Genomic DNA, 20,323 nt, shown 5'->3' with positions numbered 1-20,323 from the left:
TTTTCCCCCAGATGGCTTCAGATTTTCCTGATTTGCTCACTGTGCATACAAAAAGTGGCATAAATATATTTTTAACTTAGCTATTGATCTGTTAACTACGTAACTCCCCAAATACCTTCTTTTTTGTATACTCTTTGCCATATTGGCAGGGGATGGAGCTCAGTGTTGATTTTCACCAGCTGAGTAACTGGTTCTTTCTATTTCAATGATCATTTAAAAAAAAAAAAAAAGCCACAGTTGCACCGTATGCAAGTGAAGAAAACAAATTAGACCCTGAACTCTGCTCAAGAATTCTCAGTACACTGGTATAGTTTGAAACACTGGAGCAGAGCCCTTCTTACTATAGTAGTTCTGACCCAGAAGCAGTTTAGCAGAATTCAAGGTATTAAGATCCATTAGGTACTAATTAAAATGACAAACTTAGAATCTAGGGATGGTTGCCTCACCAGGATCTATAGAGTCTGTGGTCCATCTATATGACAGATTTTGGGGCTCAATTTTTTTTCCCCTCAGCTATCCCTTAAATAAACTGTGAGGGTTTCTCCAGCAGGCCCATGTGTGGTAATTCAGTTAGCCATTGTGAATATAGACGGGAGTCCCATTCATGGGCATTTAGCTGCAGTTAGACTATGTGTACACTTATAGTGGAGTGCAGAGTACAGACACTGCACACCCAGCTAGTGCGGGTATAAATAGCAGTGTACACCACAAGAAATAGCTTAGGCAAGTAGAGTGTCCTGCATGCCTGAACCTCCTAGGGCAGGGGTAGCCAACCTATGTCATGTGTGCTGAAGGCGGCACGCAAGCTGATTTTCAGTGGCACTCACACTACCTGGGTCCTGGCCTCCGGTCTGGGGGCTCTGCATTTTAATTTGATTTTAAATAAAGCTTCTTAAACATTTTTAAAATGTTATTCACTTTACATACAATAGTTGATTATACTGTGACAAAGTTCCTCCTCTACCTTGGTGGGTCCTGCACTTATTGGCGGATTTGCTCACCTCAGTGATCTTCCCCTCTTGTGGAACCCACAGTCTGGGTCAGCTCCTCCTGTGTCTGATCAGGAGTTGGGAGGTTTGGGGGGGAACCCATAGGGCCCTGGTCTGGAACCCAGAGTAGAGGGCGGGCCCGGATCGCAGCTGTCTATAATGCCTCCTGTAACAGCTGCATGACAGCTACAACTCCCTGGGCTACTTCCCCATGGCCTCCTCCAAACACTTTCTTTATCCTCACCACAGGACCTTTCTCCTGGTGTCTGATTATGCTTGTCCTCCTCAGTCCTCCAGCAGTACACTCTCTTACTCTCAGCTCTTTGCCCTCTTGCTCCCAGCTCCTCACACNGAGCTCCTTTTTAAACCCAGGTGCCCTGATTAGCCTGCCTTGATTGGCTGCAGGTGTTCTAATTAAAGTAGCTATCTCTACTGCCTTCTAGAAAGATCTTAATTGGCCCCAGGTGCCTTGATTAACCTGGAGCAACTGCCATTTGGTTACTAGGGTACTAGGGATTTGTTTAGCCTGGGGCCAACATACCTATTTCTCAGTACTTTACTGTAGCCATCTGGCCTTGCCCCATCACAATACACAGACATATATACTTATAGAAAGAGACCTTCTAGAAACATTAAAATGTATTACTGGCATGTGAAACCTTAAATTAGAGTGAATAAATGAAGACTCAGCACACCGCTTCTGAAAGGTCGTCGATCCCTGGCCTAGGGTATATACCCTACACGCCCCTCTACTCACCCAAGCAGTGCATCTCATGTTTGTTTTTAGCAGTGTAGCTGTCCCACTGCCTCCCCCTGCAGTGAAAGACTCCAGCAGCAGGGAATAGGTCCCCGTTACCAGAGCTGTTCCCTGCTGCCAGAGCTTTTGAGTGTTGCATGTAGCTACACACTGTATTGACCAGTATGGTTGCAGTCTGCCTTTCTTTGCAACATGTAGCTACACGTGTAGTGCCTGTGCTCTACACACCACCATAAGTGTAGATATAGACTTAGTGCTATCAGAGGGCCAGATTATCTGGCTCTTATGCATGTGCACATAGGCTGCACAAGAGTGTTTTCCTCTCCTGTGTAAAGGACAGGCACCATTGCAGTCCCTATGTTCAGGGAGCGTACAGCCTATAAAGGCAGGGCCATGACCTCAGCCACTCCTGTGTGCACTGGCCTGTAGAGTAAGACCAGGTCTACACTACCAGCACAGTTTTGTATAACTGTGTTGGTCTGGAGTGATGGAGAGAAAATCACACCCCAACACAGCTATGCTGGCAAAAAACCCACTGTAGATGCAAATATGCCAACAGAAGAGTGCATCTGATTGGCATTGCCAGCATTGTTTGGGGAGGTGGTGTAGTTATGCTGGCAGAAGAACTCTTTCTGTCGGCATATGCTGCATCCACATGTGCTGCCATAGCTATTCCCACGTAGGCTCTGTAGGGTAGACATGGCTTGGGATGAGTACATGAAGAGAGAATGAAGTGTGCTGCACTCTGGCAGGGAAGTAGGAGCAGGTGCTGTAGGAGGTCTTTTGTATCCTTGTGTCTGCTGGCTTCGAGGATACAAGGAATCTTCCCCAAGCAACCCCTTCAGCAGTGCAGCTCTGTATCACTTTGACTGTGAAGCTGTGCCGTAACCCAGTCTGAATGACTTTATGGAAGAAGGAGAGGGAGGATGTTAATTCCTGATGTGAGAATTTTTTAGGATTTTATTCTAGGGAATAAAATTTACTGATAGAGAAGTGTAAATAGTGTAAACATTTTGGGCTAAATTTTCTGAATCTGCTTCCACTAAGACAATATGTAGCATTTCCTCCCACCTAATCCTATTCTAGATAAGTCAACAATGTAGCTATTGCTTATCACTCATCCTCTGCCAGATCTTCGAATAGAGTAATTGGAATGAACCTTGCTTCTCTGCTGCCTTTCCCTTAGAGATTTAAAGCACTACTGGCTGTTTTAACTTCTTTTAATTATAAGTTGCATTCAACCACCAAGGGAACAGAAACATTGCCATGTGACTTATGTACATAATCAACTTTACCAACACATCTCACAATTGGAATGCTGAGTGCTGGATGATCATAGCAAACTGTTTGCCTTCAATTCATAGATTGGAAAAATTATATATGGCAAAAAAAAATCCTTGAATGATTTGAAACAATGAATAAATAAAAGGAAGCCACAATTTGATTGTGAAATGTCAACTATTAGGAAATAAGGCTAAATTCATCAAGAACACTCATTTGCTATTAATGACTGACAACGCACTTTGTAGCTCATGTAGGCTGAGTGCATTACTCCCCTCTAGAATGTTCCCTAACATTTTGGAATTGTTCTGTGGTGATGTTCCAAAGTTATTACATTGCAGACAAACAGAGAAATACCTTTGAAATGAGTGTGAGACCTCATATTGCTCAGCCAGCAAAAACTCCACTTTTCAAATGGTCTTGAGGGAACTGGGATACACCTCTCATTGAATTTCAGTCATAGTTGGATGAAAAGAAGAAAAGTTTGAGATCCCATCAAGGAAAAGAAGTCTTTGGAAAATGAGCAACCATTCCTCTTGAATTTGCACATAATAAAGAATTACAAGGTGTGATGTGGTCAAAAGCCATCAAAACAATTTCAAACTAGAGCAGTAAGAGGGGACTTAATTGACTTCAGTGTATGATGCTTGGGACCAAACATTAAAAAGAGTAAATGCTTGAAAATGTTTAAGAAAATCTGTGCTGTACAAAATTGCCTTCTTTGGAGTATAGCTCATCTGTGTGTTTACATTAGGATTAACATTTTGCATGTCTTTTGATCAATCATAGAAGTTAGAACAACTAGATCAGCAGTTTTGTCGTCACAGAACTGCAGAGAATATTCAAATACATACTTAGTCTCATTCTTGATGATATTTGAGAGTAAAAAGCCTTTTCAGAGAGAAATTTGATGCAATTAACCAGCTTCTGATTTGCCACATAATCAAATAACAGATTTGTGCAATATAGATGAATGCTGACATAAAGTATCCCTGAATGACAGAGGGCTAAACTGAACACTGATTAAAAAAATCATTTGGATTTGATGCCTGTACAATAAATCTGTCAATAAGAATTTAACTCATCAAGTGTTTAAATTGTTTTAAGAGAATGATTATGGAGATTTGGCAGTGGCAGTTCATTTACACAAGCTTGCTCACACTCATTCCTAGGTTGGTCTACACTCAGTGTTTGTACCAGTAGAACTATTTTGGTTAGGGGTATGACAATTTTTTAATGTATTTTAACACAACAGTTATAGAGGTACAACCCCCTACTATGGTTTATATTTATTAATATATAGGAATAAACTATACTGCTAGAAGCACCTTTATATCATTATAACTGATCCAGGGTAGGAAGATTGTACATTTTAACTATTCCCAATGTTAAGCTAAAGCAAACTAAGGACACTATTACTGAATGAAAGCATCCTCAAAGGCATTTAATGAACTTTCACTTCCCACCTTCAGTTAATTCATCTTAACATTCCTGAGTGTCCCCATGTAGCTAAGCCTAACAGAGTTGTATAAGAGATTTTCAATGAAAGTCACTCGCATGTCTTCTGGTTTCATTGCAAAATTGAAACTCAGTCCAAGTTCATAAAAAAAAAGTCAGAATGTTTCAAGCTAACATGGACCAAATTATTTAAACCATATGGGACTCAGGGATTTTGACAGGGTTTCACTCGGAGATTTTTGGTTCATTCAGACTCAGATCCATGCCAAGAGGGTGCAAAATGATGTAAATGGAAACCAAAGACCACTATGCCCATGAATGCTGAGGAAATGATATGCCTGACTTGCCTACATTTATATATTCTAGTCTCAGAATTATTGAATATAAAATAATCTTTGTAAAAAGCCTACTAGTAATTTTCAGCTTTCAGCCAAACTCTTTTGAAGTATTTTCACTCTAGAGGAGATTTCTATAAATATTTTAAAATCAAAATCCTGACTTTTTAATCCAAAATGTGTAGGTGAAATCAATGCCTGGACAGAGGCCCAATCTTGCAAGATGTTGAGCATCATGTAGGATCAGTCCCAAGGGAAGTACTGGTTAAGAACAACTAATCTGCTAGCTAAGAAGCACATGTCCCAAATCACGGGGATGTCTGCCAGTCTTTCTCAATTAGCTTTGTGGAAAGCTTTGTTCATGGTTGCAGCAAAGTACAGAATCACAAATTGTGATTTCCACTTATCAGCATATTGCGTAGGGTGGGATATAAAGGGATCATGACACAAAGCACATCATCTGTCAAACACCAGCTCTTCGGACAGACAAAATAATGCAAAAATAAACCCATTAGTTGCTGAGATATTCCCTTTTTAAAGTTATTTTTCATAAAGACTAAATGTGACACTGTGGTTTGAGAATGCTATTTCAAATTGGGAAGGCATTGTCTTGTTCATGGTGTGGGATAGTGAAAATTACATCCTCTGCTTTTTGGTAAACATAACAATGTAAGTAATATCATAATATTTCATGCAAAGGAAATAAAAATTGGCTGTGTTTATACTGGAGCAAAAATAGCAATACTGTGCCCTAGTGAAGGGAACAGAATGGAGGAAGGGATGTGGATTTTCCAGTGCACTGTTCCCTGCTTCCCTCAGATTTCAGGGGGAAATAATACTGACTTTTACAAAGCTATATCTTCTCAACAAATTGTACAAATGTTGCTAATTAATGTAGCCCCTCAGTGATAAGATCCCCATTCTGTAGTTAGGGTGATGGAGATTGTGACAGAGAACTAGAACTATTTGTTAGAAAACTATCTATATCGGCCAGGGCTCAAATCATTCTGGAATGCTGGTCCAGCACTTTTTGCGGGGTGTTGGGTCAGCATTGCTGTACTTCTGGTAACTAGCGATAGTAGTGGAAGCAGCAGGAGTGTGTGCTGCCCCCTTTTTTTTTTTTTAAGGACTTGAGGACTGCACTCCGCAAAATGCTTCATCCTTAACTAGATGCTGCACAAGTTTCACAAGCAAACCTGTGCATAAAGTCCTATGCATTCATCTAGGGCAATTTTCTATGAGTTATAACTAAGCAAATCAAAACCAGTTTTCATGAGATGGCTCATTATCACCTTCAAAGTGAGGGATATTTCCAGACCAAACTTCAAATTTCTGTCCCTAGCTGGGTGGGGTGGGATAGGTGGAATTCTTATGTGGATCTTCTCCTACTCCCTAATCTCCTCCTCTCCTTAATCTCTGAGCAGAGGTTGTTTAAACATTTTAAACATTCTAGAAAACTTCACCTTCAAGCAGAAACCATGTCAGTCAAGGCTTCTTCAGTCTTCTATGTCTACACTGCAAGTGATGATGTGATTTGTCTTTTTTTTTTTAAAGCATGAGTAGGCAAACCATTAGCAATTTAGGGATTGCAGTGTGCTCTCTCTCTCTCGCGTGTGTGTGTGTGTGTGTATACAGACACACATGCAAACGTATGATCTCTCTCTCTCTCCTCTCTCTCAACCCTTTCTATCTAAACAAAAAAAATTTTTATTCTGTACTGGTTATTTACAGTCTCAACATAAGCCATACATGATGTCTGTTGTTGTTTGTAGGAAAGCCTCTTGTAATAAAATTGTAATATTACATACTTCTGTCTCCATAATCTCCATTCTGCCAAGTTGGGAGCAAATTATGTAGATGTGAAGTCTTTATTGGTGGTGAAATTATGTCAACATTTGAATGGCTTGAAATATTTCTGGGTTTTTTGTAGTTCAAGTACAAGTGAGTGATCTAAATAGTTTTGGAATCTAAATAACAATTCTACTATGCAGCAATTCCAAGATTGGAAGGCAAGGACTGCCTCTTGTGCAAGGTTTTATTTATTCCATTTTCCCTAAAAGGAGGGGGGAAGGGCGATGATAAAACGGTCAACCAAAATGCCATAACGTTTTTCATTTTCAAGTTTGACTGGAATTTTTTTTTGAAAAAAGCATTTTTTCCCTACAAGAAAGCTTGAAAATTACTGAGATGCTCTAATAATATTTTTAAAGCCTCTTTAAACTTTTTATTTTGCCCTTTTGCTCTCACTGCAAGTAATTCACTTAGCTAGATAAACCTGTGATTGTTGTTCAATCTCTGACCTGCCACAGACTCAAATGCAATCTGTACTGCCTTGTCTAACAAGGGTATTGTGAGGATAAATACATTAAACATTTTGTAGTGCTCAACTATCATTTTAGGATCATTGTTCCCCTTCAGGTTGCCTTTTTATTAGGGTTTCAATCAGCTAACATTTTGAGATTGTCTTTTAAGGAGCATAAGTCTCAGAATGGCATGCCTGATGACTGCAGATGCAGGTCACTTTGGTATGTTCACACTTCAATTAGAAGCCTGTGCCAGCTGATTTGGGCTCACAGGGCTTGGGCTGTGGGACTGTTTAACTGCAGTGTAAACTTCTGGGCTTGGTCTGGATGATGGGCTTCTAGGACCCTTTCGCCTTGCAAAGTCCTAGAGTCTGAGGTCCAGCCCGAGCCTGGAAGTCTACACTTCAGTTAAACAGCCCCAGGTGACTAATTGCAGTGTAAACATGCCCTTTACCTACAAAATAGATTGGCTGGCTTGCTGCAAAGGCTGAAACAGAAAATCTCTGCTCTGCAGATGCAGCCGTAGGATTATTCAGGGGAATAGACATAGGTGGTTTCCTAATGAACAGGATTTTGCATGGTCATGTCCCATGGGGATGTAGCATCTACCATTGCAGAGCATGGCCATCTGTAGACTAACAGCCATGGCTAGAATAGAACTCTTAACTTAATTTGTCTCTTTTTAAGAAAGACCTTTTTATTTCAGCTCAGAAACCCAACCCATTTTCGTAAATGTGGACTTCCATCTTTTCCAATATTTTGGATGGTGATTGGGTTTAACTTTTAGGCTCATGATAGTAAAACTAAAAACTACTTAATGTTATTATTAAAGCAAAGTAAACCAAGCGCCAATACAAATAATGATTAGGCCCCACTCCTGTAACCTGATCCATACTGTGCCCATTGAAGCCCTGTTGACTTCAGTAGGAATCTGCAAGATTAGAAATATAATATTTAGAAACTTTAATAATTAGGCACCAGTTCTACAAAGACTAACTAACGTGCATTGTGAATAGTCTCATTAAAATTAATTTGTAGAAGTTTAAGCACCTACATACGTCTTTGTAGATTTGGGACCATAAAATTCTATTGAAGCATATTTCTTCTAAACTCATCTCTCTCATCCTTTTTTCCTCACAACCTGCATCTATCTTTTTCTGACAGAGATATCAGATGTGTGCAGACTTTCTAGATCCGCTTATTTGTCAGTTGTTTTTGTTGTCATGGATGTATCCATCCTATGTGTGATCTTCTGAGGAAACACACATACTTGTATTTATAGCTTTGTTTCTCTGCTATATGGAGAAAATGTGCCTTAGAATTACAGACAGGTAAGTAAATGTGCAATGTAATATTCCCCCCCCCACATCTAAAAGAGTCATGGTGATAAATAATATTTCATTTCATGTCATTTTCTTTTCCTTAACAAGCCACCAAATGTTTGCTTTAGCACCTGCTCATAGAGAGATGACATGACTTCCTCGAAGTCACCCAGCAGGTCTCAGGCAGAACTGGGAATAGATCCCTGAGTCTCAGTCCAGTGCTTTATTCACTAGGGACCACTGCCTCCCCAGTCTAATGGCCTTCGGCTTAGGCTCTAAATAATTAAGGTTCAGATTCTGATATCTTTACTCATGTTCAATAAGTAAGTAATGGAGTAAGGTAATATGAATAAGAGAATCAAGATCTGCCTTGGATTAGCATTTGTGAAATCATTGACTAACTTGGGAAAATTTACCTATTTCAATTCTACTGAGCCACTGAACATGATTTGGAATATTTTTTTGATTTTTCTCTGTAGGATGGGCTGTATCAAAACACATAAGATTAAAAAAATACAAAACAGTCAACAGAAAACAACATTGAATTTTTTGGCACATATCATACACTTGATTCAATTGTAAAATCCAGTGTGATGTGTTACAAATGCAGTGAAATTGTTTTCCCCTCCCCTATACGTACCTGTATTTTCACATCTCCTTTCTCAATGTGGTATCTACCTTGAATTAATTTCAAGCTCTCATTGATCTGAGTTAGACAAGCTAAGGTGATGATAAAGGAGACAGGCTAAACTACCAGCATAAAAGACAAAATATGAAAAGTTGCTCATGCAGCAACATTAATCTCTCCTAATTCATAGTGGCAAGCAGCAAACATAAAAATATGTAGTTTATTTTTCACATAAAATGCAGACCTTCACAAAATAAAAAATTATGCTTGCCACTCAAATCCCAAACTTTGTAAGATTTTTTTTTTTAAACAGCTACTTACATAACCATGGTCTGACATAAACATGAAAAGAATCTGCAAGTCTTCACTGGCTCAATTAGAAAATGTTTCAGTGAGTGTGAAATAAAAGGTCAATCGTTAACATTACATGTAAGATTCTGAGAGTAAATATTTGTTTCTCCTCTACTCTGCAGTGGAAGACTAAATTATATGTACAAACAATGTGAAGCTGGCACTAATTTCTACTCCAAATTTCAGCAAGGATCACGTAGATGGATAGATGTGTCCTATCTGCTTGCTAGTCCATTACTTCTGATAAAAGTCTGAACTGAGCACATATCTGAACACCCCAAAGCTCTGGTGGTAGTTTGATCATAAATGGCTGGATCCTGACCCACTTTCCAGGTCTGGTGTCTTCATGCACTGCGAGACACTCACATTTTGAAAGCACTAAGTATTTTGCGGGTACTAAACTACACGAATCATACTGGACTTTTTTGGAGTCCGTGTTGTGATTGCCTCTACACATGTTACAAGCAAACATGCTCCCCATTTGTTTATCCTTGGCATGCCCTGTTAGACCTAATTTTTAATTGATGTAGACTTTCCCGCACACACACTTTGACACCTCCCTTTCCGTATTTTTTGTTTTTTTTTTTTTTTTTTTAAATTATGTTCCAGCTTTTCTCAAATTGGGTAAAGTAGCATGAAAGTGACAAGTATCAGAGGGATAGCCATGTAGTCTGTCTGTAAAAGCAGCAAAGAGTCTGTGGCCCTTTAGATTAACAGACATTGAGCGATGAGCTTTCGTGCGGTGATACCACTTCTTCGGCTGCAGTGAGGAATTTCAGGGCAGGATATTATATGCAAGCAAGAAGCAGGCTAGAGATACGAGGATAGTTCAATCAGGGAGATGAGCTCTGTGTTAGCAGTTGAGGTGTGAAACAAGGAGGAGAAACTGTTCTGTAATTGCAAGCCATTCACATTTTCTTTAATCTGAGCTGATGGTGTCAAATTCCAGAAGAACTGAAGCTCAGCAGTTTCTCTTTGAATCTGGTCCTGAAGTCTTTTGCTGCAGGATGGCCACCTTAAGGTCTGCATTGTGTGGCCAGGGAGGTTGAAGTGGTGAATGGCTTGCAACTACAAAACCAGTTTCTCTCCTTGGTTTTCACACTTCAGCTGCTAGAACAGGGCTCATCCTCCCTGATTGAACTAACCTCTGTTATCTCTAGCCTGCTTTGCTTGCATATATATACCTGCCTCTGGAATTTCCACTACATGTATCCGACGAAGTGGGGTATTCACCCATAGAAGCTCATATTCCAAAACGTCTCTTAGTTTAGTAAGTGCCACAGAGCTTTTCTGCTTTTATGAAAGTGAGATACCTGTGTATGCTGTTTTAACCTTACCCTGCTTTTTCCAGTGGAAAAATAAAATAGGAGAAAAGATTGGGGAGGATAACGAGTCTTGTGGATAGAGAGAGAACGGTGATGATGGGATATCCTAGACTTTAGTAAGGCATTTATACGGTCTCACATGATATCCTATCGATAAACGGCAAATCAATTTAGTATGGGTACTATAGGTGGGTGCATAACTGGCTGGATAACCGTACTCCGAGAGTAGTTATTAATGGCTCCCAATCCTGCTGAGGGGTATAACAAGTGGGGTTCCGCAGCGGTCTGTTTGGGAGCGGCTCTGTTCAATATCATTAATGACTTAGATGTTGGCATAGAAAGTACGCTTATTAAGTTAGCGACGATACCAAACTGAGAGGGATTGCAAATGTTTTGAGGACAGGGTCAAAATCAAATGATCGGACAATTAGAATGTCTGAGGTAAACCGGTATGAAGTTCAATAAAGAAAATGCAAGTGCTCCACTTAGGAAGGAACAATCAGTTTCACGCATACAAAATGGGAGACTGTCTAGAAGGAGTATGCAGAAGAGATCTAGGGGTCATATGGAGCACAGCTAAATATGAGTCAACAGTGATACTGTTGCAAAAAAAGCAAATGTGATTCTGGATGCATAACAGGGTGATGTAAAAAGACACGAGAAGTCATTCTTCCGCTCTACTCTGCGCGGTTAGGCCTCAACTGGAGTATTGTGTCCAGTTCTGGGCACTGCATTTCAAGAAAGATGTGGAGAAATTGGAGAGCGTCCGAGAAGAGAGACAAGATGATTAAAGGTCTGATACATGACCTATGAAGGAAGGCTGAAGAATTGGGGTTTGAGTGGAAAAGAGAAGATGAGAGGGACATGATAGCAGTTTTCAGGTATCTAAAAGGGTTCATGAGGAGAGGAGAGAAACTTGTTCCCCTAGCCTCTAATGATAGACAAGAAGCAATGGGCTAAACTGCAGCAAGGTTGGACATTAGAAAAAGTTCCTAACTGTCAGGTAGTTAAACACTGGAATAAATTGCCTAGGGAGTTGTGTGAATCTCCATCTCTGGAGATATTTAAGAGTAGGTTAGATAAATATCTATCAGGGATGGTCTAGACAGTATTTGGTCCTACCATGAGGGCAGGGGACTGGACTCGATGACCTCTCAAGGTCCCTTCCAGTCCTAGAGTCTAGAGTCTATGAAGCTATGAAGCTATGAGGAGGGAGAAATGAAGCAGAAAACTAAACAAAAGGGCATTTTAAGTCAAAATGAAATTAAGTTCTTTTCAGAAATAAATTTCCCACAGAAAAGCTGCATTTTAGAGATGTAAAAAATTGTGAATGAGATTTTCCGCATAAAAACTTTCTGCGGAAAAAAATTGAATTTCCCAATCTGCTCTGTTGCCTAGTAACTTTTTAATTTGAGAAGTAGTTTTTGGCTAGTCCTGAAAATACCCACTAATTAGTCCATCAGTTAACTGTTCAAATACATCTGATACAGCTTTACTGCAATTGTCTGTAATACATCAGTCACTGGTGTATCCTGGCAGCTGGCCTCATGTAATGAAAATGTCTTTCCTGAGTGATTATTCTTTACATTGTTGAATAGATTTCTCTAGCAGTGCATGGTCCATGTCATACTTGTTATGCAACACATAGTAATGCCCTGGAACAGGTGGAAGAGTAGGACAAGCTACAGGTAGGGAAGGGGCATGTTGGCATAGGGGAGAGTATTTGATGATGGCCGCAGGGGCCAGTAGGGATTGTTCTATCCAGCGCAACTTAGATCAGCCATACAGCTGCTTTAACTTTGTTCCAGGAGGGGGTTCAATACCCAGGCTGGCCATGGTTTGGAGAAGGCATAAGGCAGCCTTCCTTTGTTCAGCTGTACAGATGTGAGCTCAGTGTGGCTGAGAAATGTGTACATTATTATCTATAAAATTTAGATGCTCAGATACTGTGATGACGCAGCTGCATAGAGAGCTCTAAAAGGTGAATCTCTGCAAAGGTCTGTGTCTGTTTAGAAACATCATTCTCACAAAATGGGCAAAGTGCTACATGAAAGTTGGAGCTTTGCTTACAAAACTAAAAGGCAAAGGAGCCCAAACAAAGTACACCCAAGAACGGCTTTCCCTTTCTTGAATCTTTGTTTGATAGCTCACTTACAGTCTAAAGATTGACTAAACTTTGTGATAACTGGGAGCTACAACCTCAGCAACGAGAAAATTGTATGATGGTCTCTGCCTGTAGATGCATGTTTGCATTTTGTTTTAAAGCAAACTCCTTCCTCAAGCTGACAGTAAACCAACTAATTAATTCTTGCTATTATTGACAATAGACCTATAGGAATTGGCAACTCTATTAATAGCAAGCAGAATGAAGAAAGGAATCCATGTTTGCTCACCGTTGGGGAGGGGCGGGAAGCATCTTGAGAAAAAATTAATCTTGACAGAGCTATACTTGAGCTTAAGCAGGAATTAGTTCTTCCAATGTTTAATATCAGGGAATAATGATGTGGCCAGTTTGTGATATTGGTCATACATTATTAAACACAAAAGTCAATGTCCCTGGAACTATTTGAAAATGAATAATACATTCAGCTGAATGTTATCAGCATAAGATTGGGAATAAAATTCATGAGTCTTAGAGGTGACTTGCAAAAGAAGAGAAATTGGGCATGTGCCCTTTTGGTTCTGTGTGATGTATAAAGGCCCCATATGTGTGTGGTGTTTTTTAATAAAGGCTTTTTTTCCTCTCAAACTTTTATATTAGAATTTCAGATCTTGTTAAGTCTAGAAGACTTTGTTAACTGGAGAACAAATATCGCAAGAGTTTAGACCAGACTTGACATTATCAATAGTTCTAGATAAAAGCCAAGCACATTTTGGAAGAAACCAAAACATCAAAGGCCCCTTTTTAATGCATAATGGGCTGCGGGGGAGAGAGGAAGAAATTAACATACTTTCTAAAGGATCCCATGTGGTTTTACCTTTTAAGTTGACAAAAGAATGCAGCTACAAATAAATTAATAAATGGCCTTGAATCACTCTCAGTACTGGAGGTTAAAATATAATGTGGAAACGTAGGCCTTGCTGTACTGAATCCAGTGACTTGTCTTTTACAGTACCAGCTTCTTCAGAGGAAGAGATTCTGTAATAGCCAGCTCTGTATACCTGCTCAGTGACAGTTCCCTCCTAATCCTCAATAGTTATAATTTGCTCATTCCCCGAAGTTTGAGGGCTTATATCCTCTCCAAAACTCTTGTTTATATATTTTAACAGTAATTATTATAAACCTGAATATTCTTGTTATCTGTATAAATATCTAGTTCTGTAATCACTACTAGACTGTAGGACCATCTAAAGTAGGTAATTGAAGAAATACTGTGAGAAGTCAAAATATTCTTATAAACTAATCCTGTAAAAAGAAATCTTGTCATTCCCGTGTAAAAATAGACAGCAATTTGAAATATCAAACCCGATGTGATGTATGGATGATTATTAGGCCAAGATAGGCTGTGCCTCTTCATGCCAATCTGAAATTTGAACAAGGAAAATAAATCAGATGAAGTTCCACAGATGAAGGCTGTCGAGATGTTTTTTACTGTTGTTGCTGGCATATGGTGACAGGTGGAGAGCTGAGTATCTGTAAGGGTAATCATTACAGAGTGAAAAGCTCCTCTTCTTTTCAGAGGGGTTTATGCAAATATTTACTATGCTTTTGATTTGCATGTGCATACATCCCATAATTTCTGCTTTGCATCTGATGGTTTTAATTAGAGCTGGCTGAAATTCAGAATTTATGTGCCGTGGGAAATTGACATTTTGAATTGTTCTTTTGTCCTATATAGGAACGAAGAGTTGAAATTTTTCATGGGAATTTTTGTTTCACAGGTAATTTCATTTTGGAAATATCAAAATGACCTTAACTAAATCTTTTATTTCAATAAGGTCAAATTGCTTCATTTTGACTCTATCATTTCAACCATATAAGATATAATATTCAATGTTTTGACTGTATAATATAAATTATAATATGAAAGTAAAAATGATGAAGTTGAAACAAATTGCTTTGACCTCATCAAAATAAAATGTTTTGATGATGTTCTTTTGTCTCAGATGAGAATGTGTTGATTTTAATTGACATGAAGCTTTTTGATTTTTTTGAATCAGGATTTTCTTATGGCCAAACTATTCTGTTGGAATTTTTTCCCGCAGTTCCAGTTCAAATGCATCCAAAAACTCAAAACAAAAAATGAAATTCAAATGACTAAGTTAATCACATCTAAAACCAGTGGTGGCGACATTCAATTTCATAGAATTTTGATGCAAAGCTGAATCACCTTAGGTTCATTCAAATCTGTGTTTGGATTCAAAACTGAGCCCAAATTCACTCCAAAGTTTATGAACATTTCAATTAATCTGATCAAGGCACCGACTGTGGACCTCTGCTCTGCCAATTGAACTGAAGGAGTAACTCCTTTTACTGGTGATAGTAGTAGTAGGCGCTTAACCTTTTATGTGGACCTACCACTAGAGAAGGCTGGATAGCAGACACTCAACCTGCATTTGATCCTACAGCTGCAATAATTCAGAATGCATGTTTGCCACAATGGAATCCCACTTCGAAACAGTGAGGCTCCATTCTGGTACAAAAGTCCACTTTCATGGATCCAATTGCAGGATCAAGTCCATATTTATAACTCAACTCCAAAACCTGACAAGTTTATGTGATTTTTTGTTTGTTTGTTTGTTTGTTTGGGGGGTGTTATAGTGAACACTTCAAAAGCATTAGAAATAATGAAAATACTATGCCAGCAAACTGTATTTATCTGAGTAAGACATAAAATTTTTACTAAAGAATATTTTATTGCTGATTTAAAAAAAATACAAACCAACCCCCTAGATTATTATTTAAAATGACATTCCTGCTGAATGATGCATGCACCAAACTGCATTATGAAACCATCCCCTCAGATCCAGCAGATTTTGATTTTATAATTTTCCAGATGATAAAATGAGAAGATGCCTTCAGCCAAAAAAATGGGATTTTTGCATTGTTCTCAGAACGCTAAAAATTCTCTTCTAGACAGATCAATATGCTCAATATTGAGGCACGTAGGTAGGATCTGCCATTCAGCTTCTAAAATCTTCTGCCAGTTAAACTGTTCCCCGGACTGAAGAACAAGCTACTGCTGTCATCATGAAAAAGTCAGCTTTTATCCACAGCTATCGCACAGTGGTACTGAAGATGCTTCAGATTCTCTGTACTAATAATTGGCAATAACTGGGATATCTCAATGTCCAGTTACCACACAGTGATCTTTTTTTTTTAATAGTACCCATTGTATGGGGAAGTAAAGCATGCAGTAAACCTGTGACATGAAGCTGGATTGTGCTCTTAAGCAGAAAAATCGTGGTGTGTGTGGGTCTCTGGGACAGCAAATCTCTGTAGTGATTCCCCCCAGGAAGTTCCTCCCCAATCATCCTCTCTGGAGGCAGGGTTTCCTCTTCCCCCCTAGAACAAGCCACCCTCAAACCTACAGCATATCCAGGAGTCTGTGCCGATCTCATCCTGAGTCACCTGTTGGAGGCCCTATGTCTCTGGTTTTGGATGACACTCCTCCAGACCCTAAAAGTAATTCTCCACTAGAGCGGCATTCTTAGGGACTCCCTCTGTTCATGACTGGAGGGTTAGAAACACAATGAAATCAGGCATAATTTTCTCTTCTGTGAAATATTTATGGGACCAGAAATATGAGGGCCAGCCCAATGATGTCTAGAACATCCCTTGAAATTTTGGAATTTTTTGAATTCAGGTTTCAAAAGTGATTACATTAGATACAGACGAACAGAGAAATGTCATCAAGTTGAATGTAGGGACTCACTTTGCTTGGCCAATTATGTTATGGCAGGAGTCACCAGAGGGCATTGTTAAACACTATTCAACCTCTTTCTCACAGAATGTGAGTGCTGTTCAGTCTTTGAAGAAATGCTGCATTGCTTTGAAGTGCAGTTTCTTTTGGAGCATTCTGTGATGAGCAGCAAGCAGCTTTGCTCTGTTCTTAATCTTTCTAACTAGTGTCAGTTCTTGAGACAGTTGCTCCCTAGCAACTGGGTATTGATGTTTTGACTGAGATTCCTGAAAGATGGATTTGCCTATGTGCTGTGTGTAACTTACTTCTGTTCAAGAACTGGAGTATATAGTACAAACTAAAACAAGTTACACTAATAATAGCCTGTGAATCCCCCATCAGTGATTTCTGTTCTAATGGGGAGGCCCTGACATCTGCCACTCCTAGGTAGTGTGGGTCATACTTACATGAAATAGCGTTGAGTTTTTTCTCCTTCGTGAAGTGATATAGATGTGGCATTTTCACTATGTACTTACTAGTTCATTTATAATTATTAGAGCTGGTTGAAAAAAGGAAACCCTCTTTTTTTAAAACATCGACATTTTCCATGATGAAATTTTGTCAATTTCTAAACTTTTACAAGTTTTGCCATCTCTATGAGCTGTTTAAAAGTGAACAATCTTCAATTTTTCATCAGAACTTTAAAAAAAAAGGGTAAATATTTCAACCAGCTCAAGCAATCATTGAACTTTGTATACTCAGAAAATATGACAATTTACTTTTTTTAAAGAGTATTTAAATTCCAATAGGAGTTGAGGACAGCCTGTGTTCCTGTTGTGGAGTTACTGTTCCAGATTCCATGGGAGCATTCTGATAGGATTATTTAGAAGCTAAATTCTGTCCTCAAATATGTCCACAGTTCCCTTTCCCTTCTGTGGGAGTGGCATGCATAGATGAGTGTGGCATGCATAGATGAGGGTGGGATTTGACCTATAAGGTCATAAGCAGAATTGCAGTCTGCATATTACTGTACTGAAAAATAGTGATGTAAAATGTACTGTATCTATTTTTACCTATCTATGATCTATCTCTTTACAATTTACCTACATAGCCCTCATCATCTTAGTACGTGAGTTCAATAGAGATCTGCTTCTGACCTGATTGAAGTCAATGGCAAAGCTCCCGCTATTCCATGGTGAAGGATGATATAATAGAAGCTGGTTCTAATGTGTCTGCTCTGCATCCTGTCCCAAACAGTTTTGTGTTTTGCTCTGATGATGATGAAGTGCAACATTGCTCCTTGAAATGTTCAGGGAATGAAATGAACAACCAAACCAGCAGGGGCTCACATGAAACAGCCTGTTGTGGGGAGGGATAGGCAAGCAGAAATCTTTCCTCTCAACAATCATAACTGAATTTATCACATCAGTTAAACAACAACAAAAAATAACTGTAAGAACAAGTATCGACATGGCTTAATTGTGGCAAACATACTGCGGGGAGAATATATCTGTAGGAAAGAGAAACCTTTCAGATAGGAGGGCTAATGAAACAAGAGTGGAAACTAATCTTAAAAGGGCAGGGTAATGCATCTTCAGTGGTTGAACTAGTACATAAGATTTTCAGCTTTCCACAGTAATTATTCAACTGCAACCTTCTCAATGCCTTTTCACTTCTTAATTTATTCTATATTGTAAACACCTGCAGGCCCAGATGGCCAATTTATTCTCACAAGCTTGGCATATTTTGCAGTGCTAGCATGAGGTAAACTAATATTACAGTATGAAGTAGGTTTGTTATTTAGAATTGCCAGCAATAAAATCTACAACTTTGCATGTCAAGGAAGTTGGGTGGGGAGAGGTGGAAAAGAAGAAATCCTTTATGAATCTTTTTAGAAGGTCTGTTTTAGTATTAGTTTTCTCCATTAAAAATAACATCTCATGATTTGTACTTAAAATAGATTTGATAGATGCATTTAAATATATGCTGATGAGAGAGTGAGGTTTCGTTTAGGAAGAAGATGCATTCACTGAAAATTGCAGGTGACTTGTAGATTTAGTGAAGCCTTATTTGAAGCTTGTTGGTTTTTCAAAGCTGTAAGATTGAAGTCTGCTCTCCCACAAAAAGGGACAACGGTCTTAAGGTTAAGGTACAGGGATGGAACTCAGGCAGTCTGTGGTGGCATCAAGAACTGCCCTAGTATGACCTGGTGGATGTTATTTCAGCTTCCCATCTGTAAAATGATGATAATGCTTCCTTTGTCTGCTTCATCTATTTAGATTGTAAGTACTTTGAGGCAAGGACTGTCTCTTACTATGTGTTTTGAAGGGAGTCTGGTACGATGGTGCCTGTGGTATCTATATGCTACTGCAGTACCTGATGATAATGTGCCCTGGTTTAATGCTCCACTGACCTCAGTAGAGTCATTCCTGGTTTACATCATAATAAAGAGGATCAGAATCAAGAGCTGTCTTCTAAACAAAACAAAGTATTTGCTCCTAACTGTGCTCACAACCACTGAAACAAAAACTAAAAGAGAAACTGAATGGCATGGGGTCAAAAAACCAAGTTAGAAAAGGAGATCTATCATTACTACCTATCAGGATAAGATGTATATAGGCACTGAAGCCTTGGCATTTTGTTGTTTTTGTGTTCCATACAGTCCTGCCCCTTCTAACCTGACATACAAAATTAAGAGCATTAATAGAAGCATAGGAATATGTGACTGGAAAATAAGAAAAACTTCTTTCATTTGTTTTTGTTTTTTTGTGTTTGCACTTCTAGAAGCCTAAGTAAATGATGTCTGATTTTTTATGGAAATTTACTTACGTGTATATGGATGTTAAACTAGGTCATGCAATTTTTTTATACAAGTGACAGACCTGTAAGAAATATATAGATTAGCCAGTCAGGCCAACAGCGCTCTGTACCTGTTGGGTTTCTGGGAAGTGGGTGGGCGGAAGCCCGCCCAGTGCTAAAGGATCCCCCCCAGCCTAAGGGGAGGATCTACAGGACCTCAAAAACCCAACTGATGTCGAGGGACAACTACTAAAAGAACAGGGACAGGAGTGCGGTCAGAGGGTCAAAAGAAGGGAGCCTGATGGGGACACCGAGCAGAGAACCCCGGACAGCACCCACTGCTCCTCGAAGGCGTCAAGGGAGCCAGTGGACGCCGCCCAGAGGAACTCTGCCTGGATACATGAACGGACAGAGGATCGGAAACAAGCCCCACAGTCATGAGTCTCCATTGGCCAACCTCCTCTCCCTGGTTGTGTAGATGGCCGTTTTAGCCAGGGCCAGGAGGAGGTTGAGCAGGAGGTCCCGCGACTTTGTGGGGCCACGGATAGGGAGTGCATAAAGAAGGAGGTGAGGGGAAAAGTGCAGCCAGAAACGTAGCAGTATATTGGTGGTAGGTTTCACTTTTGCCCACATCTCTCCTGTAGCAAACTGTGGAGAGAGACATTCAGCAAGAGCAGTTTCCTCCAGATTAGGATTATACAATCCATTGGCTACTGTAGCCACAGGTTTTATGAACCCCAAAATCCATGCCGTGAAAAAGAATGTGAATAATGCATAATCACTAGGGGGAGAAATATAGTAACTGAAGTTGGTTACTACATGGTTGATTTGTATCAGTCACATTTACAAGGATGTCTTTGTAAAAGTGCTAGATGCTTTGAAAAGGTCTCCCTTCACTGTTCTGGAGGCTCAAAATTGTTGACATTACCCTA

The sequence above is a fragment of the Chelonoidis abingdonii genome, chromosome 7 (genome assembly GCF_003597395.2).
Source record: "Chelonoidis abingdonii isolate Lonesome George chromosome 7, CheloAbing_2.0, whole genome shotgun sequence".
Lineage (NCBI taxonomy): Eukaryota > Metazoa > Chordata > Testudines > Testudinidae > Chelonoidis > Chelonoidis abingdonii.
Note: the sequence above shows the minus strand (reverse complement) of the source record.